Below are 18,240 nucleotides of genomic sequence, written 5' to 3' on the forward strand. Positions count from 1 at the left end.
ATGTGTGCACAAATTATAAACATCCTCTTCAACTATCTTACAGAAAGCATCAAGTAAAGGGTGACAATTAGGAATAAATAAACTGGGTTTTGAGAAACAAGAACTTGGTGCTTTAGTATTAACATTCTTAAACATTAGTCTTAATTGTACATTACGTACAAATAACTTAGTATCCAAAATAATATCTGTCAGGTCACTATATGTAGTAGGTATATATGATAACCCTTTATTCAACAATTCTATTTCATCTTCATCTAGTGACCTGTGGAAGATATTCCACACTGTGTTGGTGTTAATCTCTCCCACATTTTCTTCAGAGTGGGTCCTCTCTGTTCCTCTCTGAATGCCTTCCTTTTCTGTCTTCCTCTGCTCATATAGCGACTCCTTCCCCTTCGAGAAAGATTGGTAATGGGGAAAGGGGGTGGGTGTCTCAAATTCTGCCCACTTGTAGATGGTAATACTTTACTTCTAACTACTGGTACAGTATTAGCTGATGTAAGTGGATGTGATCTAAAATGTACACTGTCCATACCTAAATCAAGGTGTTAATTATCTAATTAACAGCTGGCTATATAACAGATAGTAGTTTATTCTGTATTCTGTTTGTTAATGGTTTGATAAAGCCTTTTGGCAAAAGCGCTCACCTTCACACGTGTCTGGATTAAAGGATTTTTATTTTGCTTGGAACGTATTTGTCTGGTATACCTTTATATTCTACAACTTTTATTGTTGGAGACTGACTTTTATTGTTGGAGACTGCATTTTATGCAGACACTTATATGCTGGAGACTTTGCTCCATGCTGGGTTGCTCCTGAGCGTTTTTATCTATTACATTTACTTCTTGCTTAATTATAATATATATGGGTTCACTACATATGACCGAAAGTATATATTTATATATATAGAAGCACTTTACTATCTCAAAATCTCAAAATACTGAAATCTCAAATTTCAGTATCTCGAGATGAAAGTACCAAAAGTGCAGTTGAGCGAAACTGCACTTGCTTGAATTCAGAATGTTGAATCCGCGGTTGTGGTTGCGCGCGACGTGGGATTTACTGTGTTGGTAAGGTGCAGTGTGCTATGGGATATGGTTTGCATGCCATTGTGTGGATATGTATGGAGATTCAGGTAAGTGCTGTTTTTTTGATGTCATTCAAAGGGGATCCATTTTCTATCAGCCTGGAAAGCCACAGTTGACAAACCTCGCTGCTTTGCCAGAGACAGTTTGCAATTGGTGCCACTAGACTTTCGGCTGCTGGCAAAGGCTCTTGCCTCCCCATAGTGCCTTTTTAGGCAAGGTCTCAAAAACAAAATTGCTGACATGAAAATTGCCAACCATAACAGAATAAGGGCTATGCTGCTACATGCTAGGAGCTTAAACCAAAAACTGCACCCTCTGGAAGCACTCCTATCACTGGAGGATGACGATGTCTGTGCAGTCATAGAAACCTGGTTCAAGGTCTCAGAGAGTACCCTGCCCTTACAAGGCTACAATGCCTTCCACACCTTCAGACCACAAAACAAAAGTGTGAGAACCGATTTACCTTCATGTGTGCGTACTGCACACGGGCGAACAGCAATTGTCCAAAAGGCAGTTTGCAAAGTTTGAAAACGCTGAACAAAAAAAGGTTTGAATGTGCAATGAGTGAATGCACAGTGACATTCATTCATTACACATTCGACCTTTGGGGCAGATTGCACTATAGTGGAGATTGGAAAATGGTCCCTTTCCCCACTGTATTGCGATCTCGGAGTTAGAATATTAAAGTGGGGGGTGCACCCCCCACATGGGGGGTTCAGGGGGGCTTGCCCCCCTGCTTTACACTTAATTAGATTTTTTTTTTACATTAATGTTCGAAAATCAGCGAATCTGCTTTTCGATTTGCTGATTTTCGAACATTTAAAACTGTCGCTGTTTTTATTTTCATGGTTAAGATTCGCACCACTGTGATTCAGCTTTGTAAAGGTAAACTGTGAGAACCAAAGGAAGCAGTGTTTTTATCTATATTAGAGATAAATTCACCTCCCGACTAATTAGACTGGACAACCCCATAAAGTTACTCCAAGTTCAGATTACTGTGTGTAAGACCCCTAGTTAAGTCATAGCTAGTTATGGATGCCCCTCTATGGATCATGATGTGCATGATGCCTACTTGACCAAACAGGAGTCAATCCAGATATTGCCAAACACTCTGGTCATGGGAGATTTCAATTATCCCACCATCAACTGGGAAACCTACTCTAGCCCTAACTCACTGGCTCAAAAGTTCCTTGACTTTGTGAACTGAAATGCCCTTGACCAAATTATTCAAACCCCAACAACAGGAACAAACATACTACATCTAGTCCTCATTAACATGACAAACAGATGCACCACCACAACTGTTGGACCCTCATTAGTTAAATCTGACCACAAATCAGTCACCTTCAAATTGGCACTAACACCAGAACTTACAAAGGGTGAAGTCAGACTAAAAAACTTCACCAAAGCAAACTATACCCTACTAGGGGAAGGTATAAATGCATTCCAAGCCCCAGCCCCAGCTGGAAGTGGTAACTACATGAAAGTTTACACTAAAGCCCTGTACAGTCACTTGTATGAGTGTATAGACTCAGCTGTTTCAAAGAGAATCAAACCCAAAGCCCCAAGTAAAAAAAGCCACCCTGGTGGACATCCAACATCGACAAACTTTGCAACAAACACAAAACATTGCTAAGAAAACTAAGGCGAGGCCCCAACAATGGACAAGCACCCTCCTCAGCCTCAACAGGCAAATAAGACAATATGTCAAATCCTGTAAGGGTAACTTTGAGAAAAACTTAGCAATCACAGCCAAGGATAATCATAAGGCCTTTTACAGCTACGTATGTATCTTAAAAGGTAGGACCCAAGCATGTGTCGAATACTGACTAATAGTATCACATACACTAATCCCGCAGAGATAGCAAACCTGCTAGAGGACAGATTTGGTGAAAATTTCACTCCCTTATTCCCTCCAAATGTATTACAAACCTTGCCCTCAACTTCCCCCTCCCTACATATCTGAAGAGCAGGTCATTAAAGCCTTGTCTAAGGCAAAAAAACACAGTCTCTATTTATTTATTTACTGTGGTGGTGCTGCTGTAGCGTTATCGCCTCACAGTAAGATGTTGTCCTGTTCGATTCTCAGCTAGAGCGTCTTCTGTGTGGAGACATGCGTGAATGGGTGTACCTTCGTTGAAGATTGTGCGTCAGGGCTGGCAACTTGGCACGTAAAAATCTACTGCCAATCATTAGCGGACCAGAGTTCCGCTGTGGCGACCCCTAACCGGGAAAAGCCAAAAGACACAACAACATTTATTGACATTTGTTAACCGGGTTGGTCCAGCTGGGTTTGAGGCCCATTTTCAGTGGAGACCTGAGGAGAAAAGCTCCATACAGAGACAGTTTACAGTAATTAAAGAAATTTGACTTGAGAGTAAGACATAAAAATAATCGATTAGACAAAAAGTTAAATATACAATGCAGTAATGCATGCAAAAGTACTGTACATATCATGTTCTACAGAGTAACAATATATATACATATATACATCATTTTTTTTTTTCAGCAGTAATGGTTTGATAGAGTTTAGTAAGTATTGGCCTGATGACTTACTTGAGTGAAAGGGGAGAGATTGGTAATGGTTTGTGAGTGGGGGGTTAATTTGGGGCATGGCAGGGGCAACTTTTGGAGTTAAGTAAATGAAGTTTGAGTTTTTCTTTGAAGTATGCTGGGTGGATGACCAGACGGCATCCCAGGCTGTCTTCTAAATAAATTAAAACATGAACTAGCATCACCATTAAGTACCCTATTTAGTCACATCCTAACCACTGGCTTTGTTCCTGTGGAATGGAGAACAGCAACAGTCATTCCCCTCCACAAAGGTGGCTTAGCAACAGACCCAGAGAATTATAGACCCATAAGTCTAACCAGTCTCATCTGTAATGCCATGGAACGTATCATCATGGACCTCATAAATAAAGACATAGGGACCTCCAAACCCTAAACCTGACCCAATTCAGCCTTGTCAAGGATAGCATCTGCCTGTTAAACCTGGTGGATTTCTTCAAAAATGTGACCAAGGCCATTGGCAAGGACACATCTGTGCACACAGCAAACCTCAACTTGGCAAAGGCCTTTGACGCATTCACACACTCAGGCATTACCAATAAACTTAGCAAACTTAATGTAAACCCCTTTGTTGTAAGACAGGTTGCCATCTGGCTCACAAACTGGTCACACACACTATCAAAGTGGGTGACTCCACATCAGCCAGCAGACCTGTCACCAGTGAGGTTCCACAATGGTCAGTGCTGGGCCCCCTACTGTTTGGTATATACTTCTCAGAAGTTCAGTACAAAACTGAGGCTGACCAAGTTTGCAGACGACTGCAAACTTGGTGCAATTATTAAATCCCCAAATGATGTCAGTGTACTTCAGGAGGGTCTTACGCAGACCAAAGACTGGTGTCTTAGTCACAGTCTCAAACTGAATGCAAATAAATGTCATCATTCCCTTTGGTAAAAACAATGGCCCTTCACACTATCAAATTAACAACAATACCCTATGTACCTACAAGTCGTAAGAGATCTGGGATCACAAGTAGGCTGCGACCTTAACTTTGACCACCATGTGTCTACTGTAGAAAAGAAGGCTTTCTATGTAGAACACTTGATTAGCAAAGGCATCGCCTCTAGAGCAAAGGAAGTTATAACCCCTCTATACTCATCACTAATCAGGCCCATAATTGAGTATAACACCCCTTTTGGCATGTACCGTACAAAGCATCTGCAACAATTGAAGAGACCTCAGAGGTTTCTAATTAAGAAGATCAAGGGACTCCAGCACGTATCTTACACAGACCGACTAAAGTCCCTGTCACTATTCTCAGTATTATATAGACTTCTTAGGGGAGACTTATGTCTGGCTTACACAGCAATCTCCGACCCAAACCTGAAAGTGAAAGTGCCAGGTAAGTAAAACTGGTAAGTTTTGGGTGTATATGCAGGGCAGCAAGGTGCCCTGCATGTTGTGTGTGTGTGTGTGTGTGTGTGTGTGTGTGTGTGTGTGTGTGTGTGTGTGTGTGTGTGTGTGTGTGTGTGTGTGTGTGTGTGTGTGTGTGTGTGTGTGTGTGTATGCCATCTGAGTGTTGGCATTGCAGGTAGGGTATGGGAAATCTCCGCATATAGCGGTAAACGGGAGATTTCCCTTACCCCACTGTAGTGTGATCTTGGAGTTGGAATATTAAAGTCGGGGGTGTGGGGGGCACAGCCCCCCTGCATAAAATAGTTTTGACTGTTTATTTGCTTTTCTGTGGTTCACTTTGAACCTTCGATGTTCTGAACATCGATGTTCTGGTCTTGATAATTAGAACTTCGATGTTCTGAACATTCAATGGTTTCAAGTGGAACAGATCCAAATACCCAATTTTCAAGATCTGCTAATGCATTAGTATCTTTTATACTGTAATAGTTTGTCTTTATTTCATGAGCATGTAATCTCATTAACAAATGAATGTATAACTGTTAATGTATATTTCTTAATATCTGTTTAAAATATTTGTAACATGTTAGAGCTTTCCACCCTGGGCTTCCTCTGAAAAGGTTTTTTTTTTTTACCAAACTCAGTCAAACAAACCTGGTAAACAAAAGCAAACAAAAATAATCGTAAAATAAGTGAGGAATGTTAACAGTATCACAAAGGACTTAAAGGACTTATCTTTACTATGGAATTGGCTTGCTGTAAACCTAATGAATTTGCTGTTTGTAAACATTACTAAAACCAACATTATGCTATTTTGCTCACCACAACATTTACTAAAAGATAATCAAATTACTATCACTGACCCTAACAATTTACCTCTCCCTATCACTACATCACAAAGATAATGTGGGTCTTACATTAGATCAGGGTTTTGACGTTTACCCCATACACAAGCAATTCTGAAGAAAGTATTTTCACAAATTAAACTCTCCTACAAAAATTCAAACTTTTTTACTGTAAAAGCAAAATGAGCCATAGTCATCAACATCTTGCTACCTAGACTTCGGTGTGCCCCACTAATCATTTCACTAACTTTTGCCAACAGCACTACATTTACTCAAAACAGAGACTGAAATTCTTAGATATGTCCTTTTCCCAATCAGAAAATGAACATAATTGTACAAACATAATAGCATGCAAATGGCTAAAAAAGTGCAAGCCAGAGCTACCTTATTATTAAACATACTTACAAGCAAATTACTTAATAATAGTTATTGCCCACCATTAAAAACACTGCTTTTTAAGAGACAACTGAACTACTGCCTTAGCAGTACTGACATAGTGCAGCTGGCAAGGCCACTATTTAAATAAGCAATCACCAAAGGAGCTTTTGCTAAAATGGCAGTAACTATTTGATATTACAAAACTCATTGCTTTGACTCCCAGAATAGAGAGACTAAATGAGCTAAAATATAAACTTGCATAACTAAGTCTGAGATTGCCATTTCACAGATTATAACCTTTCCTTCAAGGTAAGGGGATGTTGGAGTAAGCAAGCATTTGAAGGTGTGGGGGCAACAAGCCTCCCTGTATCAAGGTGTGCAAGGGCCTTGTTCCCCTGTAGAAACAACTTTAAAAGAGAACAGTGATGTTCAGCATTTACTGTTTTCCTATATTTTTATACTTTTTTTTGTAATTCCATAGCTCACTTTTACAGGTCTAAGAATTACAAGTGGGAGCCCAAAATGGCTTCTGCTTACTTGAATGACATTCCAGTAAACATACAGAGGACTGATAATGTGAAAACATTCAATTACTTTCTCCAGGCCAGGATCAGTTTATACTTTGCTTTCATATCCACTGCTATTTTGCTAAATGTTCTACTCATTAGAATATATTTTCACTTGTGTGTGTATGCTGAACTTTTGTGATCATGAACATGGAATTTGATCCATTATACTGTATTTTAATTTATTTGGGCCCAGGCCACGCCCGAAGAGTCCTTGCACCAATGTACCATCCTAGTTAATAAATAAAAATACATGCATGCATGCATACATATATAATAATTAAAGATGCATGCTAATAAATGCTTTTTTCTACTACTCTGTAATATAAAATGGTCACAATTGCCTGCTTAACCTGTGAAATATTTGTTTCTTCCTTTTTTTAACTCAGTTCTAGTCTTTGATACTTAAATTTAACCTTGACACTTTCGCACAACTCATGTCTCACCCAGTTGTCTACTCATCTTCCAGTTACCAGTGCACCATGTCAACTGTAAATATATAAATAGACTTTATAAACTGGACTACTAATTTTTTACTACATTTTACACCTTGTGCTATGTAAATCTCATTATTTCAGCTCCTGTGGCTATTGAATATGCATTGACGCTTAACAGCTATAAACCATGATTTCATGCCTTAATCATATATGTAGATATTCATACTTTATTTTATATATGTATGCCTATAGGCTGGATTACAAAAGAAAGCTGTGGACAACACAGCTTGCTGAAGGAATATATCAGCACATCAGCAGCAGACACAGTTCCATAACAGACAATAAAACAGGAGCAAGTAATAATGTAGTCAGCATAAGATAATTGTGGGTTACATGCATGCCCGCCAGATTACACAACACAACAGGTGTGTCCAACACAAATAAAATGCGCCAGACTAGTGCACCAACAATTTCATGAAAGCAGTCAGAAGAGGCCATATGTGCTTACCCTTAATGCTACATTATTATTATACTTTGTACTTTACTAAGCAATCCTGTGGAATCAACAAAATATAACTAAAAAACTACGCAAGCAGCATTTAATGCACTACAGCAGGCTGGGATATTAGAAGCCACAACAGAGGACAATCTGCAAATGCATCCTAGAAGATAGCCAGCAAGGCACTGAGCCAAGATGCAGTTAAACCAGCTCTCTGAACAGAAAATAATAGATAGATACAGATTAGATAGAGAACTGGTGCAGAGTGTGTATAAGATGTATTTACCCCAAATGTACACTCTCAGTCTGTGGAGTAACCCAGTACTGGTAGAAATAAAAGACTGAATCTGGATATACTGACCTTTGTGACATTCCAGAGGCATATGGGCTATGCTGTAGGAGTGTCCCAGACAGCTGCTAATCACATTCTAGCACAGCTCCTGTCAGTAATGTGCACCAAAGTGGATGAATATTTCCGCTTTTCAACAATAACCATGGAGTGCAGAACTGTCATGCAACAGTTCTATGCCACTGCCAACTTCCCCATGTAACTGGTGCAAATTACTGCCCCCACATCCCAATCAAAATTCCAGTGGTACCCAATACTGAACAGTCCATCAATAGAAAGGGGTGGCCATTGTTCAGTTGTCAGGTGGTGTGCTCCACAGATGGTATCATTACCATTATAATGGCAACACATTCTGGTAATGTACATGATGCAGCAATTTGGAGAGAAAGTGCTCTGTGGGCTCCTTTCCAACATGGTGGAACACCAGAGAGTCTCCTACTAGGTGAATACATGACCACTGCTATATTGTAAGCAGTAGCCAAACACTTCAACAGGAAGCAAGATGAACAAATATTCTTTTTCATCCCCTTAAAAACAGATGCTTGTGGTTATCCACTAGAGTCTAGGCTTATGACACCATACATAGTCCCATCAACATCTGCTGAGGATACATGCAGCAGAGCACACACTGCAATATAGAACACCACCAAGCATGTGTTTGGCATGCTGAAAGCAAGATTCAGATGTCTAGGCACATCCAGGGGTGCACTGCAATATACACCAGAAAAGGCATCACAGATGGTCACTGTGTGTGCCATGCTGCACAATATGATAACATCAAAACATGGTGACCTACCAGCTGCAGGTGTGGGTGACCTACTCCAAGAACCCCAGATGTCAGACATGGAGCTGCCAGAGCTGTCATAGAATGATCAAGAGGACACAGAGGTGAGAAGAAACAGGCATGAACAATGGAGGATGCAGCCATATGCCCTAGCTCATGTAACATAGCAGCATCTGGTTCACACCTTTGAGTCATGACAAGTCACACATACAGAAGTACACAGATAAAACAGTAATGTTCATACAGTGATGGCCCACAACAGCATCACAGAGCACAATTAATATAAAGAGCCCATTAGTTGTCTTGGCTCACATTGAGCATCATACACAACATAAGCATATCATTCACCTGTAATACCTGATACACATACAAGTGACATAGCAAGGAACACATCTGGATGTTTACAGAGAAAATATCACCACAGGAATATTACATATGTGTGTCACGCTTGAGATACACAAAATAAAAGGTGTTGTTGTCCAGATAAGATATCATCTTACAGAAAAGTAACATGTGAAGTTAGCTGTACAACTAGTACCATAACAAATCTAGGCCCATGCAGTGTATAGGAATGTATCAGTACAAATATAACCTAACTACAGGGATTGTACACAAACACCTATGCATCACACATAACAAAAGTGATGTGTAACAATGTCAGACAACACACTATGCAGCATACAGCAGCATGAGTATTGACAACATGTCAAGGACCAGCCAAAATGAAACATACCTATGTCACAAACAAGTCTTAAGTTACATGCCTTACGCTGAATGTCACACATAAGGCAACACTAAATTGCACATGTCATTTCTGCAATATAAGTCATTTAGATTTAAAAATATGTTCAGTCATGCACAGCAACAATAACTGGCAGTACACATGAGCCATGGAACATGTATCATTGTTTGGGATACAGAAATATATGTATATAAGGTAGATATGGGAAGGCACACATGGGAAGTACATGTCAGCAAGAGGATAACAAAGGGAAACATGTCAACACCAAGTGCAAGTAGTGCTGAGGGCGAGGCATGTGCAGTACCTAAATAAAATGCCATATGTAACGCTGGCATATATACAGAGGCATGCCTATGCATGCAGGGATGGCAAACAAGAATGAAATATGTAAAGTAACAATCAATGCAGGAAGAATAAGGTTCATAGGTTAGTACTAGGCTAACTGCCCTTGTGAGCCATTTTTAGCCTAGCCAATTGTCCCCTGCGAGATTCAAACCCTGTACCTTGTGTTTGTAAGGCAAACACCTTAACTATTAGGCCACCCTCCCAACCAAAAAAGTAACATGCTGATGATCATGAGAAATGCTTGTTATACGTCAGTTATCAAGAGATGCAAACATGGAAGCAAGGAAATTGTCACATATTGGATTACAGTCATCAATATCCAAATGAACATATAAAAATGACAATTAAGTATGATATAACACATCTTAAAAGCAGTCACTTAAGTCAGACAAATGATCAGAAAAGCTTGTGTAATCAGACATTTGCGAAATCACTCACAGATTAATTAGACAGTGGTCATACAGTTAGAATTACACAACGGGCACACACTGAATCAACTCTCAGCATTTCTCTAATTCAATCTAGTGCACTCATTCTGGCAGCTCACACCATGGTGCTATACTGAAGAGCTGGTTGTGGTGACTCACTAGCAGTGTGGGACATGGTGTGGGTGGGAGGAGAGTAGTGCAATCTGTTTCTCTGGACATGACTGTTGGGTTCAAAGTAGATTGTCCAACAGCAAAAGTGCATGTATGTTGCAGCATAATGATGTATGAGGGCCATATTTGAGTCTTGTGAGATGGGGTCTGGCTCTCCCTACTGGAGATAATCTGCTCAGTGCAGTCATGGCATGTAACACCCATTTCATTCTACAGCACTGATCTAGCACCGCCAAAACAAGGCTTTCAACACAGCATGCAACAGATACCAAACTATCATGCTGCACAGCCAGTGCTGCCATGACCCATCCATGTCTGTGCACCTAACCATCATGTAGCACACATAGCTGGTGTGCTACATGGTCAGTGGCATGGACAAGTGTGTACAGGTCTGAGCTATGACATCGCTGTGAACATTTAAGCGCATGTAACAGTAAGAGTACACTGCCTGACACACGTCCACGCACATTAGCTACATTCCCACATGTAGTACAACAGACAGGATCAGTCTGTCAAGAGAAATAGTCACCATCAGTACCAAACTCAACATGAGACAGAGGTTCAGGGTCATAATCATGTCCATAATCTGAAGTCCCCACATAATCAGAATTGCCAACTACATTTGTCCTCCCATCAGTGGCTACACCATGATGCACAGGACTGTCCCCTTCTAGGCCAGGCAATGAAACCAGTGCAGTGGCTCATGTGCCATTGGCCATACTATCATATTCAGCCACATTACATCCCACCGCTGGATCAATAGATGGGCTACTGGAGGAGGCAGGTAGTGGATGTACTGCAAAATAGAGACAAATGACACGTCATATTCATTCACAGAAGTTGAATTAGGCAGGAAATGACTGACATAACTGGACAACTGTCTAACTACAATGAATACCCATGGGGATATGGACGTACAGGCTTTGTGTTGTGGAGGGGTCCTGTTCAGCAGAGATATGCCATCTGAGTCACATATCAAGCAAATATTATGGACAATGTATAAAAAAACTATTGAAGGCATACCTAACATGTTCTCCTCTGACTCCGACACTGGTGGTTAAAGTTGAAAGGACACTGTCATGTAAAAAGAGATACATGCACAACATGTCAGTAGGAAGCACATGCAGAGCATCATGTAGCATTTAAAATGATGTATAACACATAGCAAATAAGATATACACATATTGAATGGGTGCCGATGTTAAGCAGATTGCAAGCGTCATCTGCATGTAAATAAGACCACATTAGTCATAAAGGTCATAGATATACTTAACATTATTGCATTATAGCAACCATATGGACCACCATACCAGATATGTCCTCCCTGTTTGGGCAGCAAAGCATCCAACATAAAGCAGAACTTGTAAGTTAAAGCAGAATACAAACAGTAGATGAGTATTCACCTCAGTCATTACACCAGGCAAAGGCACACAAAGGCTACTGATCTCACTAATAGAATATGTTGACACTTACATAACAAGTGGTGCTGGTGCCCAGAGGAGGTACCTGGGAAAGGAAACAAGCCAACATATCAAAGGTCACAGCTGTGCTAAACAGTGTTGCACTATAGCAACTTTTATCAGGTCTGTCTGCATTTGTTGGCATATGCATCATCTGGTTCAAGGATGTACCTGTAGGTTAAAATGGAGTACAAATAACATGTGACTATACAACTCAGGCATAACAAGAGGCAAAGGCACCCAAAGAATACTGATCACATTAGCACATTACACAGGCACCCAGGTCATCTGACCACAACTACCAATATGACTCAGTCATAATCCATGTGGGAGTAAATTACCTCAGCCGTATCTCCCTAGACTATATGAAGACAGACATCATGGAGCTCTCAAAATATGTGTCTCAGGCTGGTATGAACCTAGCATTGAGCAGCATTTTACTTTCTCCAAAGGATGATGCTACAATATGAACAAAAGATGATTGACTTTAATAACTGGCTTAGTTTCTGGTGTCATTCTTACGGGGTGCAATATTTGTCAGCATGGAAGGAAATGGTCAACAGACCATGCTACTTTGCCAGGGATGGTCTGCACCTCTCCCCACTAGGCTTTCTAATATTAGCTAAACCATTGTCTTCCCCCACAGTGCCTTTTTTAGGCAATGCCAAACTGAAAGTAGTTCCAACATAGCAAATCAAAACCAAGAAAAACTAAAGGTATTACTGCTCAATGCTAGGAGTCTAAACAAAAAACTCCACTCCCTAGAAGCTCTCTTTACCCTAGAGAATGCTGACATCTGTGCGGTCAATGAAACATTGTTTAAAGCCACTGAGAGCACACCAACAGTGCTAGGTTATAATGCCTTCCACACATTTAGGCCAGCTACTTCACAGGCAAGGACTAAAGATGAAGATGTCTCTATTTACATCAAAGATAAATATACTTCAAGGCTGGTCAAACAGGACAATGCACTTGAGTTGCTCCATGTTCAAATTACCATAGGTAAAATCCAATACCACTTCCTTGCAAGCTATAGGCACCCCTCTATGACCCAGGAAGCTCATACCATGTATTTAAATTTATTAGAAGGACTAACCATCCAACCCAATACCATATTCATGGGTGACTTTAATTATCCCACTATTAACTGGGAATCTTATATGACACCAGACATACACCCACAGAGATTCCCAGATTTTGTAAACACAAACTCCCTGGACCAGATAGTCAATACACCAGTCAGTACAACCATACTGGATGTGGTCCTCACTAATATGGGAGAGTGCTGCACACCCCCTACTGTAAATCCTTCCCTGGTAAAATAAGACCACAAAATGGTCTCCTTTGATGTAAAAATAAAACCTGAAACCCTAGCTAAACCTGGAATATTCAAAAACTATCTAAAGCTAACCTCCTGCGATTAAGTGAGAAACTGGCAAAATTTCAAGCCCCCATAAATCTTGAGAACGCTACTGCCTATGCAGAATTGTTAACAGAAACCCTGTACAAGCATTTTACTAGCTGCATAGAAGTAGCTGTACCCACCAGGAAGAAGTACAGAACTAACTCAAAAAAACAAGCCACCCTGGTGGAATCACAAAATCAGTAGACTGTATAATAGGAGGAAGAAAATCATGGCAAAAATTAGGAGATGCAGCACCCAGCAGGATAAAAAAACTCTCGTCAAACTAAACAAATAACTCAGAGGACAAATAAAGTCTACCAAAGACAAATTTGTGGTAGGTTTGGCTTCCCAGGCCAAGGACAACCACAAAGATTTCTTTAGCTAAGTTAGCAACCAAAGAAGCAATACATAGTTGTGTGCAGAGCTCATTGTAAATGGAGCCATCTATACTGAGCCAGAAGACATAGCAAACCTCCTGACTGATAAATTCATCTCCAACTTTACCCCTCTCTCCCCCTCAACCTTCCCTCAGGAAATATCATCAAATATAACTCCCCCTAGTATCACTAGGGAACATGTCCTTAATGCTGTCTCTAAGACCAAGAACACTGCATCAATGTGCCCAGATAATATCTCAGGATGCCTTCTAAATAGCATGAAACATGACCTATCAGGGCCTCTGGAATTAGTATTTAACTGTACCTTCCAAACAGGTTTCGTGCCTCATGAATGGAGAAAAGCATCACTCATCCATCTTCAAAAAGGTAGGCCATCTGCAGACCCTGGAAACTACAGACACATAAGTCTCACTAGTCTTATATGTAAAGCCATGGAAAGACCAAAAAACACTGGAAGTCCAACGCCCAATAACTGCTTTATTAAAACGCAAACCTTTCAAGTATAATTCTTCGTCAGTGCATAAAAAACAACAGCCCAGTTCATCTATTTAAGTAGTAATACAGCCAATCATATGCTCTAATTAATTAATTAATTAATTAATTAATTAATTAATTAATTAATTAACTTACTCAAATTTAAAATGCCCATAAGTGCATTCTTAGCAACAACATTTACATATGAAAAATACATATATTTATACATAACAAAATGTATATACATATATATTTTTATAGAAGAATGCATATATAAAAAGCTTTTAAAACATATCATATCTTAAACCAAATTATGCCTATCCTTTAGGACAGGTTTAATACTAACACTGATGTTTAATCCTGGGAACCTATCAGCACGAAAATAGCTGCTCCATTTGTATTCCATTAATTCAGTTTTATTGACAATATCCCCTCCACTAATACTAACATGTATAACCTGTAATATCCTAAATTTAAAAGTATGTTGTGGACCACTAATGGATATATGTTTTGCTAGTGCATTAGTTAACACATTCCTACAAATGTTAGATAGATGTGCACTTATTCTTTCTTTTAGTTTTTTATTCGTCTTTCCAACAGAAAAACAGTTACACTGTGTGCAGTAAGCAAGGTAAACAATATTTTCTGTATTACATGCACCTCTAGCTGTAAATTTGAATAATTAATAAATTATTATTCAATGGATGTTCAAAAGTTAAATCTGTATTAATATCTACACAATGCGCACAGTTATAACATGGTATAGTTCCTGGCTTTTGAGTCTGTTATCTTAGTTCTATATATGTCCTTATAGCAGAGTAACTGTTTAAGATTATTCTCTCTTTTGTATGTAAAATGAGGTTTCTTTCCTATAATGACATACATTTCATGAGCTGATGACAAAATAGCCTAATTTTCCTTATAATGCTCTGAATAATATCAGTATGCCTATTGTATTTCATTATATAATTAATGCCATCTGTATACTTAGAGCTAGTTTCATATGCATTACCTGTGTCAATAGCTCCCCCTATAAGATAGGGTTTAACCAAACTATGTCTCAGATGACTAACCTCAATTTTGGACTATTCATTAATGGTCATATCATAACCCCTATCCTTAAATTGACTTGCCATTCTTTCCACTTCTGAATCAAACATATTTCCCTGGATTTACTAATCTTCCATGCAGGACTAGCTTAGTCCTGCACAGAAGTGTACGTTTAGGAGCAAGATGGCAGCGCGCGATACATATTAATGAAGACGCGCTGCCTGAGCTCCAAATCTTACATGGAGCATGTAAGAGTTCAGGGGGCGTGTCTGAGAGCAGAGCTCTCAGAATATACATGCTCCTGCAATGAAGAACAGCAGAAAGGCCAAAGAAATGAGTAAGACCACTCATAGGTGTCCGCATATCCCCAGCAACATTCCCCCATGTGTACAGCAATAGTAAATACAAATAATATGAACAAACCTTTTTTTTTTTAATTAAGAATCCAATTAAAGCTAACCGTAGGTGTGTGGGTGTGCCCATCGCTTAGTTACGGTTAATGCAGCTTAAATGGCTGAAGAGGATAACAAGGAAGATATATGCAAATGAAGCAGTATAGCAATAGTGTAGTGGGCAGTGCATTCGCCTTACTAGCAGGCATTCCTGGCTCGAGTCCCACTGCAGCACATCCCATTTTCCATGGCAAATCACATTATAACCAATATTTTAGTTGCATAACCCACTAAATAACATACATTTCTGAACTGGAGTACTGAATTAAATGCACATGTGAGGTGCCAGTGTCATAATGTTGCAAAGTCCCCAGGTAAGCACATGTGCCCCATACAGTATATGTACACAGGAATCATGGATACAAATGGAAGGTAAAATGTGTAATGAATGACAACTCCATACAGCTACCAAATCACCCACCTTCTCAAGAACCATTAGACATTACTGTCTAAATCAGTGCAATTGTAAGCAGGAGTAAGGACTAGTAAGCAAGAGTAAGCACCAATAAGCAGAAGTAAGCATATTTAAGCACTAGTAAGCAGGTTTAAGCCCGTTTGCATGGGGGTAAGCAATGCCCACACAATTTAAGCAATTTTGCGGCTAACTCTCTGTAAGCATATTCAGCCAGAGGTTAGCATTGCTTACCCTCACGCAAACCCTCACAAACCACTTACAACTGCTCAAAAGTGACTTAATTACTCTGTATCCCACAGCCCTTGTTCTGCTCATCAACAAAATAAACAGCCTTGCAGGTCCTGAACCCAGGGCCCTATACACTATAGTCACCATAGTTAACCACCAAGCCATCACAGCAGTACAAAAGAATGAGGTATCAACAAACAAGTCCTCACTATAGTAAAATCAAACTGAACCTGTGAAAGGAATCAGTATACAGTCATATGTTCTATAACCCACTACATAACATAAATATGTGAACTGGAGTACAGCAGTAAGCCCAGACATGAGATATAATTGTAACAGAGTGCTGAAGTCCCCAATAAAACACAAGGACCTCATACAGTGTATGTACACATGAATCATGGATACCAGGCATATATATATATATAATATATATATATATATATATATATATAATATATGTAATGAATAAGAAATCAATGCCAAAAAGAAAATATAATGCAAAGTCTAATGTAAGCAATGCTAAGCATTGCACAGGCCAGCTTAGGAGGTGTAAGCAATGTGTAGGCCAGCTAACTCAATGTGCCCAGTGTTATACCCCTTTAAACAATGCCAACCTTAGGTAAGCAGGTTTACCCATAGCCTAGCCTTTTCAAAACTGGCCAATCATGGAAAAATGTGGGAAATCAGCCTACTTAAACCCAACAGGTGGGACTACATCTCATAACTGGTTGTAGCTTCCCCTTGCAGGCACAATGGCAGTAAGGGTCATGGCAGAACTCCTTATAAAAGACCATGAGCAGAGACTGCTGCAGGGCCAGTACCAGGGTTCCCAATATAAGGCGGAAGCCTGGATTCAGGCCTGCTGAATCTAGCTTTGTTTATATGCTTGTTGTTTGTTTGCTTGTTATTTCCCTGGAACACTAATTCCACCTAATACGTGGCTTCTCAGCGCTTCTGTGGATCACTAGTGATATCTGCATTGCTTACTGCACTTATTTCCTTGTTTCACTTGAAAGAAAGTTACTGTTTGTCGTTTTTGCATTTAAGTTACCTGTAACACATTGCACTTAAGTTACCTGGCACTTGCTCACTAAAGCAATTATATAAGTCAGCACTAAACATTAAAAGCACTACACCCTCACTCCCCACTGGCCCTTGTTTTCAATTATAAAGGAATTCCCAATATTATTCTAGCATGTCCAAAGGTCAGTTGTCAATCTCCTCTCCGGTCCAGCTGGTGAATCTGGGAATCTTGAGGCAATGTTACAACTGCCTCATGTACACAGACAACCCTCTCCTCCTCCCAACAAATTCCAACACATGTGAGAGATGCAATCATATAGCCAAACTGGAGGCTAAGCTCTCTCATCTCAGTACTGGCATAACCAGTCAGGAGGAAAAGAAAACCACACTCACTACAATTCCAGTCTCACATAGACCTACCACGACAGCAAACCAAACACATAATCACACAAAAACATACTCGGAAGCTCTAAATAAAGATCTGCCTAAGCAGCAGAGACCTCCAAAGCAGACACCCAAGCAACCACTACCCCAAAACAAAACACGTGCAACACATATCTCACAAAGCCAGTGTGCCAAATAGTCACAGCCCTTAAGACTAAATAACACACCTGATACACTTGTAATAGGTGACTCTATCGTCAGGCACACTGACGTCCCGCTCACCAGGCTGAACAAGAAGAGGGTCATGGTAAGCAGCCTGTCAGGCGCTAGGATCCGCCACATAACACAAGCACTCAGGTCACTCCAAGGCAAGTACAAATATGACTCAGTCATTGTCC

This window comes from Protopterus annectens, chromosome 5.part0 (assembly GCF_019279795.1).
Source record: "Protopterus annectens isolate FY-2018-M chromosome 5.part0, PAN1.0, whole genome shotgun sequence".
In the NCBI taxonomy this organism is placed as follows: domain Eukaryota; kingdom Metazoa; phylum Chordata; order Ceratodontiformes; family Protopteridae; genus Protopterus; species Protopterus annectens.